Genomic DNA, 17,886 nt, shown 5'->3' with positions numbered 1-17,886 from the left:
TTCAATTCATCAAACAAACTGAGGTGTAGTCTTTGAAGACTGACTGTGATGAATGCAGCAAAAGAATATACTGTACATCGATAAAACTGTCTGTGACAAAATGATCAAAATATATAGAATCCATAGGATGTTGGAACTTATAAAAGCACAGGGAACCAAGGATATGAAAGTGGAACATGACAAAATTGGAAAAAAAGAAAAGAAAACGGAGATAATGTTGCTTCCCTTGTTATCGTTGTCTTAAAAAAGCACGTTACCACTGGGAGCACTCTCTTTCTCAAAACCAGCACACTGCAGCAAAATGAAAGATGTCATTCTGTCCACTTTATTGTCTTCCGTGCAGAGAATGCTTTTATTTACTTCTTTTTTTTTATCGTTAAGGAATTAAAATCATCAACCCAGGCATTCAAACTGAGTCAACACTGACCTTTACAAAACAGGCTGGAAGAAAGTGATAAACAATGTTCTTATAGCAGTCCTGACCAGATAATTGTTGATACAGTATCTGTTGAATGAAAAAGCACCCAATTGCATCATTTGATGTACAGAATTCCCAAAATATTTGTCCCGATGCCAAGACTTACAACAACAAGGCCATATAAAGATGTGTTATGAACCTGGCAGGGTGCTAAGGATCCACAGATTTCAATTGGATGATGCATAATTGAGCTGGCAGCAGGCATCCTGCAGCATAAAATCTTAAACAGCAACAGCCCCATTGGCCTCTCTGCTGGAGGCTACTCAGAGGCAGGGTCATAAACTGATTAAAGTCAGATAGTCTTGCCATCTGATGCTAAGCAAAGCTCTCTGTGGACAAATAAGGCTATTTTCTAGGCTGGTTAAAATGGAGAACGGTGCTGTAGTGCCATCATTTATTGATACAAGGTGCTGAGTTTTGTCTTCAGGTAATTAAACAGGGAATCAGATTGTTTAATATGGATAACAGTGGATAACAGTTACAATTCTGAGGTAGTGTACTTAAATCCCAGGAACTACAGAAAACCACTTTCGGGCCCGTAAACAAGACCCTTACTCAAAAGTTCAAACTATTCTATTCATATATTCATTAATTCATCGTTTTATTCTGATCTTCTGCAATATAATCTAAGAACATGTTCAAGGAGCACTATGCATGAGGCAGGAATACACCATGGAACCATGCACACACACACACATCTTCACACACTCATTCAAATCAGTAATTTCAGCATAGAAAATCCACCTGGCATGTTTTTAGGAGGTGGGAGTAATCCAGAGAACTCAGAGGAAACTTATGTAGGCAAGGAGACAAGATGAAAAAGTCAGGCTGGCTGTGTAAGGCAGTAATGCTACCCACTGCATAACCATGCTGTCCAAAAAAAAAAAAAACTTTTTTCCACTTACGGCAACTTATAACTGAAGTTCTTCTTTAATGCCACTCAGACATGCTGATGTGGTTTAGGACTTGCTGTACTCAATAAACATAAATAAAACTTTAATGAAGGGTTGAATGCTGTAACATTATATGGAGGGATATTGTTACCAGACCTGTTACTGTATCTTGGCATCATTTAGAACAAAAAGAAAAGGCCCAGTTTGAATTCTAACTCTCACATTCTCACTCATATTCTACCGCTTATCCGAACTACCTCGAGTCACGGGGAGCCTGTGCCTATCTCAGGCGTCATCGGGCATCAAGGCAGGATACACCCTGGACGGAGTGCTAACCCATCGCAGGGCACACACACACTCTCCCAGTTTGAATTGTACTAGAAAATTTGCTTATATCGTTCCACTTTGCATTTAAATTTGAAAATAGATAATATGTGTTGTAAGCTATATTACTGCTTAATACTAAATTATTTCGATTATACTTGTAGCAAGTATACACTCTAGGTACAGTTTAGTAAAAATTATTAAATTAACCCAGTAAAATTTGTGGAAATTTGATGTGGCACTTCAATGCCCTTTAAATGATCTGCAGTTTATTCAGTAACTAAAGTGAAAATAATAGGAATGAAGCTACAAGAGTAATGCATGCAACTTGACCTGCAGATTTGTCTTCACAGTTTAACATTTTAACTGCTCTCAACTGCTTATCTGAGCATTGGGATTGTATCCCATCTCACTTGTATGCTGCTTTAGATAAAAGCATTTAAATAGAATGTATAAGTGTCATGTAAAATGACTGGCGCCTGACGCGACTGAAGCTTTTAGTAATTAAAGATGGTTCCGGGTATTTGTGTAATAAACAGACACTAAAGCACTTTTAATCTTAAAGCTTCCATTAAGACACACAAACTGGCAAGGCCACTAAATGCCAGAAAGCAAATAATTCAAATATATAGAAGTCAGATGGCTTGGGTGTGCCATCGAGACAATGGTTAGCTACATCTGATTGAGCTTACCAGTCACCAATCACCAACTCGGTGATCCTGTTTTTTAATTTTTTAAAGTGTTTTCTAACCTTGTTTTCTATGTATATATATATATATATATATATATATATATATATATATATATATATATGCTTGTATAAAATATATGCATTTAGTCTGAGTATTTGCTCTGACGCCACAGTAAGTACTTTTATTATTGATTGAGCGACATTATTAACTCAATTCTGGAACATTATGGGATGTCCATAAATTGTCAGCAATAAAAAAGTAATGGAGTCCTATAGCAACAGGGAACATAAAACACTACAGTCTACCTCAAAGTTATCACCTTGATTGCTTGCAGTAAATAATGTCCTTGTGTTAATAGGATTCTGGATTTTATTGCACACCAAAAATAGTCCTTCATGCCCTAATGAAGCAATGGTACAAAACCACCCATCTGCTTTGAAAGTGCAAGAATAAAAAAAAAAAAGGTTCTAAATAGGAAAATAACAACTAACAGTAAGCAAACCTGATAGGAAACAAGTGTTTGGTCTGTTCATGAGGCATTCCAAGCTTGAAGATTTCCTTTTTTTAGTCTACACCAAGCTTCACAAATATCAAAATCTGCACAGAGTCATTCTTTCAGTTGGAAAATTGATCCTGGTTTCTAACAAAATAATCTCAGTAAAGCCGCAGGTCTGTTTATCCTACCAGGAGAGTTCTGAAGTCTTTGCAAACAGAAAGAGCCCATGCAATATCTTAAATAGGGGTCACCTAATGTACTCCCTGAGTACAAATTTAATACAGCCAGCAGTGGAATTTAATCAACTTCAAGAGATGCACAGTTCACCTGGAAAAAGCACAGAATTTTATGTCTAATTGGAAGAGAAAATCGGAAAACCTGCCTCCAACCGTTAAGTCCAAATGCAATTTCTAGAATGATACATTTTTATGCATCCTTATCCAATGGTTGTCCACGTGAAAAGGTCAATACTGATATTTAGCTCATTTAATTCCTTAAATAACAGCCATCAGAAGACCCGGAGGCCCTTAGTGGAAAAGCATTTCCAGCAGGTGAAGGAGAAAGTGCTGCAAGGATGACGCATATGGACAGCGAAAGAGTGGGAGGCACTCATATGGAGAAATCTTTGTGAAGTCCCAAGAGCATGACTAATTGTTCAAAGCCATGTCTGAAACCCAATATATAGGATATTAAGAGATGTGGTACTGTTTATCTGTAATGGTTCTTGACAGGAAGCCTAGTTCCAAATGGATCATGATCCAACATGGATCCAACATGGACCAACATGGATTCAGAGCTTTTTTATTGTACCATTGTTATTACTGGGTAGCACAGTAGTGTGTGGGATTTCTCAAGATTCTCCAGTTTCCTTGTACCTCCCACCACCCAAAACATTCCAGTAGGAGGATTATCTACCAAATTGCATTGTGGTGAAAATGACTATGTGAATGTGTTTGCGTGGCATTCCTGCCTTACTCATTAAATGGGAAGTCGTGGCCTAATGGTTAGAGAGTTTGACTCCTAACCCTAAGGTTGTGGGTTCGAGTCTCGGGCCGGCAATACCACGACTGAGGTGCCCTTGAGCAAGGCAGCAAACCCCCCCAATTGCTCCCCGGGCACGCAGCATAAATGGCTGCCCACTGCTCCGGGTGTGTGTGTTCATGGTGTGTGTGTGTGTGTGTGTGTGTGTGTGTGTGTGTGTGTGTGTGTGTGTGTGTGTGTGTGTGTGTGTGTGTGTGTGTGTGTTCACTGCTGTGTGTGTGCACTTTGGATGGGTTAAATGCAAAGAGTTACTTAGCTTACCATACTTAGCTGTATGTCACATCACTTCACTTCACTTACTCCCAATGATCTAGAGATTGAATTCGGAACATGTCCAGGATAAATGAGTTAATCTAGAATGAATGAATTTACATGACTAGAATTCCTACTACTAACTGTAATATTTGTCAAAGATGATGCATGCCATATTCATTAGATAAAATAATAAGCAAATGGAAATTCCCATGTGTTTGTAAATTTCAATAATTATAAACAGCAAATGTAGCTTAAAAAAAAACACAGCAGGAAACGACCTCGTTCTACTTATTTTAGACTCGGGCAGAGCAGAGCTGAATTAGCAGTATAACCCCAAAACTGATTCATAATGTAATTAAATCCTTACATTCCCAAGCCTTTAACTTAACAACAAATCATTCTAACTCTGAAAAAGACTCGTTTTACCCTAAATCTGAGCATAAGTCAAAAGATTAATAACCTGCAAATAAACACCTGAGCTGCTTAGATGTCTCCAGTGAATGAAAATCTCCTTGCCCAATCCTTCACACTCAATGTGCCTAATTATCTCTTCTTTCATTCCATTAATTAAGCATGTGTGAGCTGCCTGCTTTCATTGCCATCACATCGTCATTATAGTTGTCAAGCTTATCAGTGACACTGTAGAAACTCAGAGACAAAGGGGATTCTTAAGCAATGGTCCGAGGTTAAACAGCACTAGAATTGGTATTTCCCCACTACACATCCAGTGCTGGCCACTCTCGTTAATACCCATTACAGTTGAAAGCCTGGAGCAATCCTGAAGGCTTTCCAATAGTCAAATATAATTTCTCCACATAAATATTTGTCAAGTGAGCAATAGTTTGGCCTGTCATTGGTTCAGTGACAAGGCCTAGGCTCCCCCATTTTTCGTCTGAATTGTAGCAATTTGTGGCTCAATGCCTCATGTGTGGCGCGACGCCTTTTTAATCCCCACCACATCTGAGCCACAGCTTAATGGTTCCTAATTCCTCACAAAGCGAGCAGCACTCGCCTGAGCAGTCTCATTCCTACGTTGTGTAGTGGAGGTATTTGAGATGATGGGCACAAGCAATAACCAAGGCAGGGAGCTGAATTGGCATGAGGGAGGGTATGCAGAGAGCTAAGAATGGGATTTTGACGCTTTATCAGGCCCCTCGATCTGCAACACGGCAAGAGAAATGGCCCTTCATAAATTATGAATCATGTATTATCACACAAATGGAATGGGTAACAGTGATGAAAATTAGAAGCTGGCCAAAAGCCACTGCCAGGCCTGGTAATTATACACCAAAATAAATTACAATTCCATTCTCCCTATAGTATCACCTGGGCAAGAATATGAGAATCCATCAAAAATGACAAACACTGATTTCATCCCAGGTCTGGAACATTTCAGTCCCAGCATTACTTGGTTTAGTATTTAATACTTCAGTATTTAATGTGGTTGCCTCAGTTTCTGTTTATTCATCTCAGTGTTGCATAAAGGTTGAAAACAAGTTAACCTGAGAGCTAAGAACACTGCAGAATTGCAGGTTTGTTTCTGCACATTGTGGAAGGTTACTCATCAGCACAGGGATATGCATGGTAATTATTAATTAGCAGGAAGATAATTACTGGTGTGGGTAGCAGCTTAGAGACCAGTAGACGTGTGGTAGATTAACAGTGCAGAGCTGAATACCGATAATTTGCTTAAACACTTTTTTATTTACAGAGATTCACAAACATGCCCAGTTTCATGCATTTTGCACAGGCGCACCTCAACACCGTTCCTCTAATCACTCTTGATTTTTTTTCGCTTGAACGATGTGCTATTGGTTTCATTTTGCAATACTTACAGTGTTATAACTCTTTAGGACATGTCTTATTGTAACTAACATAGTCTATATATTTTACATAATATATAATTATATACAGTATATAGAGATAATATATATCCAGGGGCATAACTATGCTGCATTGTTCTGAACATGAAAGGATGGATCAGGCTGTGTGTTAGCTGCAGTAACAAGAAAACATCATTGTCAAAAACACAGTACTCAACTAGATGGAGACTGGGGTGAAAAAGATTGTTTTGCAGTAACAAAACCAGCAGGTCTTGACGTCCCTACCGCCATCATCATAGGAGAAGCTCAGTTTGGCTCTCCGTCAGTAGTAAAGCATTCTATGTTTCTGTAAGGGAGATCACTGAACCCTGCAGATTCATTTTATATATATATATATATATATATAATATATTATATATATTTATTATATATATATATATATATATATATTTATTATATATATATATATATATATATATATATATATATATATATATATATATATATATATATATATATATATATTTATATACTATCTCACAGAAGTCAGTACACCCCTCACTTTTTTGTAAATATTTTATTATATCTTTTCATGTGACAACACTGAAGAAATGATACTTCTCTACAATGTAAAGTGAGTGTACAATTTGTATAACAGTGTAAATTTGCTGTCCCTCAAAATATCTCAACACACAGCTTTAATGTCTAAACTGCTGCCCACAAATGTGAGTACACTCCTAAGTGAAAATGTCCAAATTGGGCCCAAAGTGTCAAAATTTTGTGTGCCAATTATTATTTTCCCACACTGCCTTAACCCTCTTGGGCATGGAGTTCACCAGAGCATCACAGGTTGCCACTGGAGTCCTCTTCCACACCTCCATGATGACATCACTGAGCTGGTGGATGTTAGAGACCTTGCGCTCCTCCACCTTCCGTATGAGGATGCCCCACAGATGCTCAATAGGGTTAGGTCTGGAATGATGCTTGGCCAGTCCATCACCTTTACCCTCAGCTTCTTTAGCAAGGCAGTGCCACCATGCTGGCGCAGTCCCAGACCATGACACTCCCACCACCATGCTTGACTGTAGGCAAGACACACTTCTCTTTGTACTCCTCAACTGGTTGCTGCCACGCATGCCAAATAAGTTTATCTTGGTCTCATCAGATCACAGAACATGGTTCCAGTAATCCATGTTCTTATACTGCTTGTCTTCAGCAAACTGATTGCAGGATTTCTTGTGCATTATCTTTAGAAGAGGTTTCCTTCTGGGAAGGACAGCCATGCAGACCAATTTGATGCTGTGTGCGGTGTATGGTCTGAGCACTGACAGGCTGTCCACCCACCCCTGCAACCTCTGCAGCAATGCTGCCAGCATTTATATGTCTATTTCCCAAACACAACCTCTGGATATGATGCTGAGCATGTGCACACAACTTATTTGGTCGACCATGGTGAGGCCTCTTCTGAGTGGAACCTGTCCTGCTAAACCACTGTATGGTTTTGGCCATCATGCTGCAGCTCAGTTCAGGGTCTTGGCAATCTTCTTATAACCTACGCCATCTTTATGTAGAGCAACATTTTTTTTTTCTCAGATCCTCAGAGAGTTCTTTGCCATGAGATTTGCTTGTGGAAACTGCTGAGGAAGAAGCCTGTGCCTGATCTGGCTGCATGCTGCCAGATTCATGCAGATCCAGACTGATCCTGGCTGCCTAGAAGGCCACCAATTCCACTCCAGTTTATGCCCATTGGGCCTGCCTTAGTTCTGCTTTTGCTGCTGTTCTGGAAATAAATTTCCTTTTATTGAAGCTCCCCAGACTCTGTCTGTGCCTGTGTTTAGCCGCTCACGACCCTGAGTCACCACACTGGTGGAGAATGTGGGCATTAACACAGCACCCAACAGTATAAGCAGTATGGAGCAAGTCCTTAAGCATCTGATGAACCCCAGCCTGCAGCAGCAAGCCGTGACCCAGCAGCTAACCAAAAGCATGCAAGCAGCTGCCTCAGAGCTGTCTGAGCCAGAGCATGATGCGAGATGCCAAAATATACAAATAGGGTGACTGGTGAAAGAGACTCACATCAGTGATAGTTTATCTACCCTTCAATCACCAGTGCAAGTGCAGTTACGTGCAGTGCAGAGAGTGTTCCCCTACTGTTAGGTCAGGAGTGTCCTGGGTTCCTAGCCAAACCACCCACACCAAAACAGTGGTGGTGGCACCCGATTCCCAGAAAAGATACTGTATATGGCTCAGAAAGGCGGGGACACACCTACAGTACAACATCCAAAGGTGAGATGCCTTGCAATTATAATAACCCTGTCTCAGCTGTGTATCACCAAGTTCCCAAGGAGGGCAGTCTTGGCCGTGAGCAGAAGGAGGATGACTGTCTCCACCATTGTTGGGGCCAGGTGCTCCAAAAAGTTGGATCCCGTTTAAGAACTTACTTCCCAATTCATTAAGGGCTTCTTTATCTAAAGCACAGATCAAAGAGTTCAACAATGTGAATTTTTGTCGGTTCCCAAGAGTAAAACTGCCCTACTCATGGACATTGTGGTTTGCACCCATCGTCACTTCACAGCCGCTTACTTGAATGACTTCGTGATCACTCATCCACCTGGGCTGTCCATCTATACCATCTAGAGGAGTTCCTGGGAGCCCTCCAGAAGAAGAGGATTACAGTACCTAGGATTCCATATTGGCAGGGCCATGCTCATGCTGCAAGAAAAAAGGTAGAAGCTGTATGGGAGTACCCCTGACCCCTAACAAAGGAACAGGTTTATGCCTTTTTGGGTTTGGCCGGATATTATCTTAGGTTTGTGCCTAACTTCTCTTCTGTAGCTTCCCCCCTCTCAGACCTCATGAGGAAAGGAGAGCCAGACCAGGTGCAATGGATCAAGGTAACAGAGAAAGTCTTTTAGCTTTTGAAAAAAGCCCTCACCAGCAGCCCCATCATCCTCAACGCTGACTTCAGACTCCTCTTGAAAATACACATGTCTATTTATAGATAAATACATATATACACACATACATACAAATATAAACATACATATATGGATGTGCATGTTTGTGCGTGTTATAGAATATTTTTTGTTTTGTTCTGGGTTGCAGCTAGAATAATACTGACTGTGTTTGAGTATGCTGTAATTAATTTGAGGAGCTCGTAACTCCCCAACATTTGTTCAAGCGTTATGGCTGTTTGATTAATGATGTTTGACTTGATTGCTTGTTGTTTTCTTTTTATTATTATTTGAAATTAATTAATCAAGCTGTGACCTTTGAGCTTACAATCTCTGTTCATGCTTGCCATGATAAAATGGAGTTTTGGAGGAGAAACTATGCCATCAAGCAGAGATCCATCAGTTCTGTGCAGAGCGGCAACAATAGATCAGTACTGAAACCTCCTTCTTTAGGTATCCAGATGTTGTACTGTTATAGAACTTGTACTGCATATCATGTCAGGACCATGGTGGACGCAGAGCCTAAGCCTAAGGAACACTTGGCTTGAGACTGGAACACACATCAAAAAACACCAACCCATCACAGGGCACCATGCACACATACATTCACAAATAGAAATATATGACATATGTCAGCCAATCCATCTACTGGTATGTTTTTTGGAGCTGAAAAGAAAACATAAAGCACAAAGAAATTATTATTAGCCTGCAATAATAATAGAAACATGTACCATGTTCACTATATAAGTCTCTATGATTTATACCTGTGAATTTTGTCAGAACTGTTGTTATAGAAAACTGCCTCTGGCCTATCAGATTAAAACGTTCAAAAATTCAAAAAACAGAACTGTGGATAATAATTATTATTAAATAATAATGTCCCAAGGAGGAAAATACATCTTGCTAGCTGCTTATCCCTCGTAGAGGTAACTTATATATGACATTTTCCACATCTTTCCCCCTCTTAGCATCAAAATCATTTATGATATTAAGACCAATCCACATAAATAGAGTTATGAGACTCCTAAGCACTTTTTGAATCTTTATATGGGCACATCTGCTGTAAAAGCACACATATGTGAGTGTATTAGTGTTATATTAACTCCTGTGAACAATTTCATCAGTGTCTGCTTGTGAGGTTGCACCAATATATCATCTTCTCATCATTCTGCCTAACTATTACAGATTGATGATAACATTGTTAATGGTGTGGCATTATGTCATTATACCATGCAAGCTAGTGGTTATCTGTAGCTGGTAGTAACTAGCATGGCTGTGTTCCAGCCCCAAAACCACCAAGCTGCTTCCCAAGTTACTAAGAAACTGGGAAAAAACGAAGAAAAGATTGTCACCCTGCTGTAATGTATATATGAAAAGGTATATATATATATATATATATATATATATATATATATATATATATATATATATATATATATATATATATATATATAAAGGTGGCTTCTTCAATCAGTCAATTGTGAAACTAAAATCATGGAAAGGGAGGACCTGAATGATTAGCCATTAGGCTCATCAGAATATTAAAGCTCTTCAATTGCTATATTTGTTAATAGTGCTGCACCTACCAGGGCTTCTTTTATTATTTGAGGAGGTTATTGAATTTATAACTCTGTTATAAACTCTGTCTCGATCCTAATATGTAACTTTATATGCACTTAGGGTAGAAATAAAAACAAAAATACAAAGCCAAAGCTACAGGGGATAGTGACAAATACCTCTTTCTGTGTGGTATATTACCACTACATATGTTCATCAGGCACTTTATTTATTTATTGGCTGTTTTAAGTGTCAGCAAATTAAAGAAACTTTTCATTTTGATTAATCTCCAGAGCATTATTCACTTCTGAAAGCAGAACTCAGCAACCTGTGCAAATATCTGACACTGCTGTGTTTATCGAGTCCATCTCTCTATCTCTCTTTTTCTCTCTCACTCATTCATCGCTCTGTTTAGTCTGCCACTGCATGAAAGCTGCTGGAGGTATTAAAAATCTCAGCCAAGCTCTGCAGTTTTAGTCAAACTGCTTTTAATGAGCTGCCACTAGGCTTTGTATACCGTTTCTTTTCATGCCATAGTTATCATTTGATACTCACAGTACAATATGTATTCTAGTCAAACAATAAAAAATACATTATCACAGTCAAATAACGGGCAATTGCACAGTCCTGAGAAGTAGGACAAGCACCATTTGCGTTTATGTATGGGTCTAAAAATGTTATGTGTTTTTGAGTTGAGGAACATAAAAATGCCACTGTTTGTGTAATATATTCTGGTTTACTGTATAGCTTTATACTAGAATTCTTCACTGCACTTAAATAAAAATGGTTCTTCTGGGCTTCTGTTGATGGTTAACAGTTATCCTTGGAAAAGTCTTTTGTTGTATGATTCTCTCACTCACTCACTCACTCATTTTCTACCGCTTATCCAAGCTACCTCGGGTCACGGGGAGCCTGTGCCTATCTCAGACGTCATCGGGCATCAAGACAGGATACACCCTGGACGGAGTGCCAACCCATCGCAGGGCACACACACACACACACACACACACTCTCATTCACTCACACAATCACACACTATGGACAATTTTCCAGAGATGCCAATCAACCTACCATGCATGTCTTTGGACCGGGGAGGAAACTGGAGTACCCGGAGGAAACCCCCGAGGCACGGGGAGAACATGCAAACTCCACACACACAAGGCGGAGACGGGAATCGAACCCCAACCCTGGAGGTGTGAGGCGAACGTGCTAACCACTAAGCCACCGTGCCCCCCGTTGTATGATTCTATACATAGCAAAAATTGCTATCTTAGCAATTTCAAATATGTTAATATATTATAAGCAAAATCACTTCTTTTTATGTAAGTACAAATTAAATAGTTAAAATATTTAACATTTCTCTCATTTCTCATATATTTTCAAAGAATGGGTAAAGTATTATACCATATATGATTAGCATATTAGTTACATATTAGACAAAAACGACCCAAATATTGGATAAATTGAACTATACAGGGTGTCCCAAAAGTCTCTATGCGTAATGACAATGAACAATTATTAGCAAAAAATCTGCCAAAATTTGTCTTACTTCATTTATATTGCATTTTAGTTTGTATTATACGCAGAACATATTAAAATTATTCTCATGGGTGGATTGGAAAGCTATCACAAGGTTGCGATGGACTTTAGGAAACATCAAAGACACGTGTGTGTTTACCAAGAAATAGCAATATGTAAACATTTTTTTAAAAGGTGTTAATTCCTCCATTGAAATTATTTCTTTGGGATACCTTGATTCAATATTTTGCAGTTAAGGGTTGCTACATGGATAATAAAAGAACCCTTAATGGTGCTAAAAAATTCAGAGAATTGTATAGAGAAATTCTTCAAAGCAAGTTACAATTAAGACAATGCATCAATCAGTTGGGGGTTAAGGCTTTAGTTCTTTTCTTCTTTTTTTTTATAATGCAAAATTGAGTTTTTAAAAAAAAAAAAAAAAAATGCTTATGGGGACAAAGACAATGTTTCAGAGTTTGTTTCAAGCAATTGTTCCAACTGTCAGAAAATCCCATCAATGTTGTCACATTTAATACTTACAAACACACACATTTTCCAAAACAGTAAAAATGCAAATTTTCCCGACGGTTGAATTCATTAGCATTTGACTGGGGCACCAGGTCTAAGCCGGTTGTGTTTGAGAAGAGGGAAAAACATTAATGTAACACTAAGTAGTGTCTAAAATGTTGTAAGTTCAAATCTCAGAGCAAGACACTTAACCCTCTCATCCAGTGCTCAGCATTGCAGCATTGGAAAAGATTAAGCCTCTTCTGAGTCCCTTTCAATAAAATAGCATGCCAGATAAATAGATGTAAAAGGAACATTGCACAACACAGTGTATGTGTGTTACAGCATACTCTATAGATCAATACTTTTTTCTTAAATGTTGCCAGACATATTCAGTTAGTAACCGTTTCACAGAACCAAAGCTACACTTTAAAAAAAAAGCCTGCAGTGGCATTTGTTTCTGCTTTACATTATATTATTGTCATGTTAATGCAAATTGCTGACAAATTATTGCTCCTTTCAGCATTGCAGACGTTGCTGCCATTGATTCTGTCAGACTTTCAGCATATACAGTAGAGTGTCTTTGGTACTGTATATCACATTTCCCTGCACCACCATAGTGTTATATGTCAAAATATATCATTTATATAGTAGTACTTGAAGCATTTCACACAGTACAGATTGTCACCTATGTTTCCAGCAAATATAGTGACCATGGAAATTACCTATTACCAGACAGCTCTTCTCTATGCTACACTGACTGCCAACCAGAGAAGGTAAAGGCCATCTTCTGCATACATGAGTTCACAGACACCCATGAGTGGCTAGTGTCACTGTGAATGACAGGGATGAGAGAGTAGGTCATGCTTCGTACCCTGGAAACAGGCTCCCTCGGCTCGCAACTATGGATGACCATGGCTTAGCCAGAACTTGATCTAAGAGGCAAATGCTTTTTTTTGCCACTTGGAAGTCAAAGCATAGGTCAGAGGACTTCTGTACTGTATGTACTATGAGATGCTGGGAGTCACCCTGACAATCCATCCATCTCTTTCCTGTACGACTACAACTGTTTCACCTCCTTTCTTGTATGGTGAACAGAAACAAACTAAAAAAAACGAATTGGACGAAAACTCCTCCCCACGCCTTCCTCTGCAAGGTCGGATATATAGGCTAATCGAACCTATTCCAATTTGCTAAACAAACTAAAGCACATGTTTTAAAGTACGCAACCAACATACATGAACATATTTTTAAGGAAAATATTTAAACAAAACTTTATTAGCATCCCTTGACAAGTTACAATCTACATAACTTCATTGCTAACCCTAACCAGTTTCCATCTATAATGCAGGAGCTTTTTCATAAAGCTGCATAGTATATCATGTTATTCTATTCATCATTCTATATAGAATGCTAGTTAAGGAAAGTGTTAAGTAAATTTTTTACTGTTTGCTTGCTGGCTGAAAAAGATTGCAGAAACATTTGCTTGCCCTGCTTATGCTTTGCTATCACATGTCCTTTAATGTTATTTTCAGCCAGGTGTTTTGGAGGATGGTGGCTTTGCAGGTGGAAACATTGGCCTACTTAAATTCACTGTACATTGTGAGCCAAAACTCTCAGAGGGCATAGAGGGGCATTGGTGTAGTTTGATTAGAGAAATGTCGCCTTCAGTCAACTTGATTAATGATGCTGTCAGAGAAAAGTATTAACAAAACGTGAGCCAAATTCGAGTTGAATTCAAGCTTCCATTTGCAGGTGAGCTTACTGATGCCGATAGCTCAAATGGACTATACATTAAGGAAAAAACTCAATCTTGGTCTAACGATAAACAGAACACTGCCAGTTTTACAAATAATTCTTATTTCTGCATTTGAGAACATCTGCTGTCAATATGAAATGTCTTTTACTATTGTAAAGGCACACAAGGGAATAAACATTAAGCGTTGTGCAAACAACACTCAGCTTCTGTAAAACCTCAATATTTTCTCAAGGTCATTGGTTAAGACTAGACCTTTCTTGCAATTGATGAGGTTTTGAGTGCATCCTTGAGTATTGATCTCACATTATTGGGATTCTCACACCTCTGTTATGTTCAAAGGGATGAAGAACACTGAATAGGCTTTACTTAAAACACCTCATGCTAGAGGAAAAGGACACCTTGTATTTCATAGGTCTTCTGCTGTGATTGAAATGGTTGAGAGACTGGATTTTCTCAGACATATCAAGATAAGCCAGACGAAGCTCCTTATAATGGTGGACCGGTTTGATAAATATAAACTTAAGATGCATTAGTCAATTAAATGTAATTTATTCCTTACTTGAATATATAACCTGGAATCTATGAAGAAGATGATAAAAATTAATTTGTTAAGCCCCAGCCATGGCAAACATTTGTTTAATTTCTGAGAAACTGTATAGCAGAAATTGATTGCTAGAAGTAGTCAAAACTTGAAGTAGTCAAAACTAACAATATTTCGAACTGAACGATCATATGAGCATGGTTTAAGAAAAGCTAAAATAAGTAACTTTGACCTGAAACAATTTCAATATTCAGGAGAGGGTGCCCTCTGGTGATTGGGAGGGGATTTTGCAGGCAAGATTATTACACTGTAATGCGTGTTTATGTTTGGATGGACCTCCTGTCAGTCATTTTATAGATGAAATACAGGCTACCTTAGATTCTAGGTAAGGGGATTTGTGAACATGGTTGAAAATCATTTAAATGTCAAACCCACCTAAATGTTACAGATCTAATCTTAAAACATAATTCTTGAAAATTCATTTATGGCACTTGGTAGACACGCTTATCCAGAGTGACTTACATTTATCCTATTTATACAGCAATTGAGGGCTAAGAGCATAGCACTGGACAAGAAGTGGCAAATTTGTGGCCATGGGATTTGATCTCATGACCTTCTGAGCAGTATGCCAGGGTCTTAGCCACTGAACTACTGTACTACTTCCCCCTTGTTTCATAGTATTTCATACATCAAGTATTAAAGAATGTCACTTTTTATGAATTTATAGTTGCATTTAATTTTGTGGAACAACAGCAAAACTTCTTACTCCTAGTAATAGTTGTTCTTTCACCAAAAAAAAAAAAAATCTCATTTCATAGATACAGAATATAGATTGAGTCATTTTTTTCACCTGAAACTTGGTGGCCTTGGCTTACTGTCTGTGAGGAAAATGTACAAGAAAAATCACACATTTACACCCTCTAATCATTTACAAAGCTTAGAAAATCCTCAGGTCTATTTCCGGTGAGACTTATAAATGGTTTAAAAGAGAACTTTAAATGTAAAAATAAATTAGGTAAAGACACAATTTGCGGCAGTCATAAACATTGAAAAGAGCAAGTTTTATAGTCCTGAGCATCTGAAGTCATAGTGAGAAGAGTTCAAGAGGAAGGTTCTCTTACCCCTACTGCACATCAGAAACCAGACAGTTCTCTCACATCCAGTGTTCTAAAGTATATATAGTGTATATATAGTAGTTTGGAACATAGTTTGTGAATCTTTTCAGAAATATTACTCTTCACCTAAGAATTTTCTGTAGCCAGTGGCGAAAAGAGGACGCATTTCCAAGAGTGTGTGCCAACAAAGGACATTAAAGCACCTTTTACTCGTCCCACATGAATCAAGTGCATTTGTAATGCACACACTGTAAGATTTTGTTCATGTGCTGTGATGTCAGACATTCACACACGAGTGATGGTTGTTTTTCCTATACTCAAGTTCATTATTCTACTTCATCTACTGTAGAGATGAAACCGCACACACACACACACACACACACACACACACACACACACACACACACACACACTGTTTTATTCAATGTTATTTCAGAAAGATCTGAAATTTTTGTGTAAGCATAAATGGAATATGCAAATTTGATTTTGTGTATTTTCCATTTGTTCTTTATAGCTGCCATTTGTTTTAACATAGCCACGACTATGAATATAACAAGACAGAAATGAACAGTTAAACACAAATGTTACCAATAGTCATAAAAAAAACTGGTTTTGTTTTACTTGTACAAGAAAAACATGATTTATGCTACAAATGTGTTAATTATGTTGATTCATTGCTTATATCACACAAAAAATGGATGATACTTTCATTGTAAGTGATCTAGCAGAGGTAGTTTTAGCCCATTGGAGCAAATAAACAGTGATAAAAAGACAAGTAAAACAAAAAAAATAAATAAAAAGAATTACTGTTACTGAGAAACTGCAAAGTTATCTGTAATGAAGTCATTGTTGAGCTTCAAAAGATATTACAAAAAAGTTATACAAAAATTACAAAATTAAATAATGAAATTGCTGAAAACATTACAGTATAAAAAAAATCACACATTTTAATGATCAATGTCATTCTTTTCTTTATTTTATTTTATTTTATTCATTATTATTATTAGAGTTGTAGAGAATGTCTTTTATACAAATCCCAGTAAATTAGTTGTTACTATAAAAATGAGCATGTTAATTCTGTGGTAAATTGTATTAAAGCTTTATTTTCTCAGTTGCTTACACACTATTTCAGAGCCATATTCCAATAACACTGGTCATAAAGCAAAACTCCTTCATCATACATCTGTTACAAATCCCTATGTGATAAACACAAATAAGACTCACTCAAATGAAAAAAAAATTATATAGAAAAGAAATTTATACTCAGGAATATATTTTTCCCTCAAATGCTTACAGACGTTTCTAGAAATATTTATTTGTCCTCAAACCCAGAAGATATATCTCAAACTTATGTGCACATTATGCAAGTTTTCATATATCGTGAGCAAAATCTAAAAACGCCGCTTCTAAAAACATAAGAGGTCTGGCACTTTCTCTAAGTATGAAATATTCAGAAGAAAATAACTTGCACACACACACACACACACACACACACACACACACACACACACACACACACATTGAGACAAAATATTTACACCAAATTTTTTTTCACTGCACTGATCCAGAGAACCCGGTTGTCACGATGTGTGTGCTGATACACACACGCGCTACGCTTCGACTGGGCAAAATCGATTGCACAAAAATGCGATGAATTATTTATCGATGGATTCGTTTACTTTTTACAAAAGAAAAAGACCACAAAATATATGCCTCGCCTTAATGAGAAATGATGAACCGATTATAGTCATTTCCAGACTGCGATTTGCGTATTTGTGTTGTTCACACTTGCAGTGATTGATGCATGCTGTAGCTAATCAGTGACATGTTTCCGAGGTTCGTTCACTAACTGCCTTGTCTGATTTAAGGCTTATAGTGTGGCTGTGGTTTCAGATTTACTGCTGTGCAGTTAACATGCACTTGTGTTTTGGGT

At 37.9% G+C, this 17,886-nt stretch overlaps 1 protein-coding gene across 2 annotated transcripts in view; it reads right to left on the bottom strand.

Annotated features, from left to right (window-relative positions):
* Nucleotides 1-17,886, bottom strand: part of si:cabz01090165.1 (uncharacterized protein LOC100333421 homolog) — a 159,783-nt gene that overhangs the window by 117,277 nt on the left and 24,620 nt on the right. Inside the window, exon 1 of one of the 2 annotated variants that reach the window (XM_060877462.1) lies at nt 8,586-8,715. The exons of the other annotated variant lie outside the window; for it this stretch is intronic. The gene's annotated coding sequence lies outside the window, so the exon portion shown is untranslated. Of the gene's footprint in view, nt 1-8,585; nt 8,716-17,886 lie in introns of those variants that run through there. 2 annotated transcript variants of the gene reach the window in all.

The sequence above is a fragment of the Tachysurus vachellii genome, chromosome 9 (genome assembly GCF_030014155.1).
Source record: "Tachysurus vachellii isolate PV-2020 chromosome 9, HZAU_Pvac_v1, whole genome shotgun sequence".
In the NCBI taxonomy this organism is placed as follows: Eukaryota; Metazoa; Chordata; class Actinopteri; order Siluriformes; family Bagridae; genus Tachysurus; species Tachysurus vachellii.
Note: the sequence above shows the minus strand (reverse complement) of the source record. Positions and strands in the feature narration are given on the sequence as shown.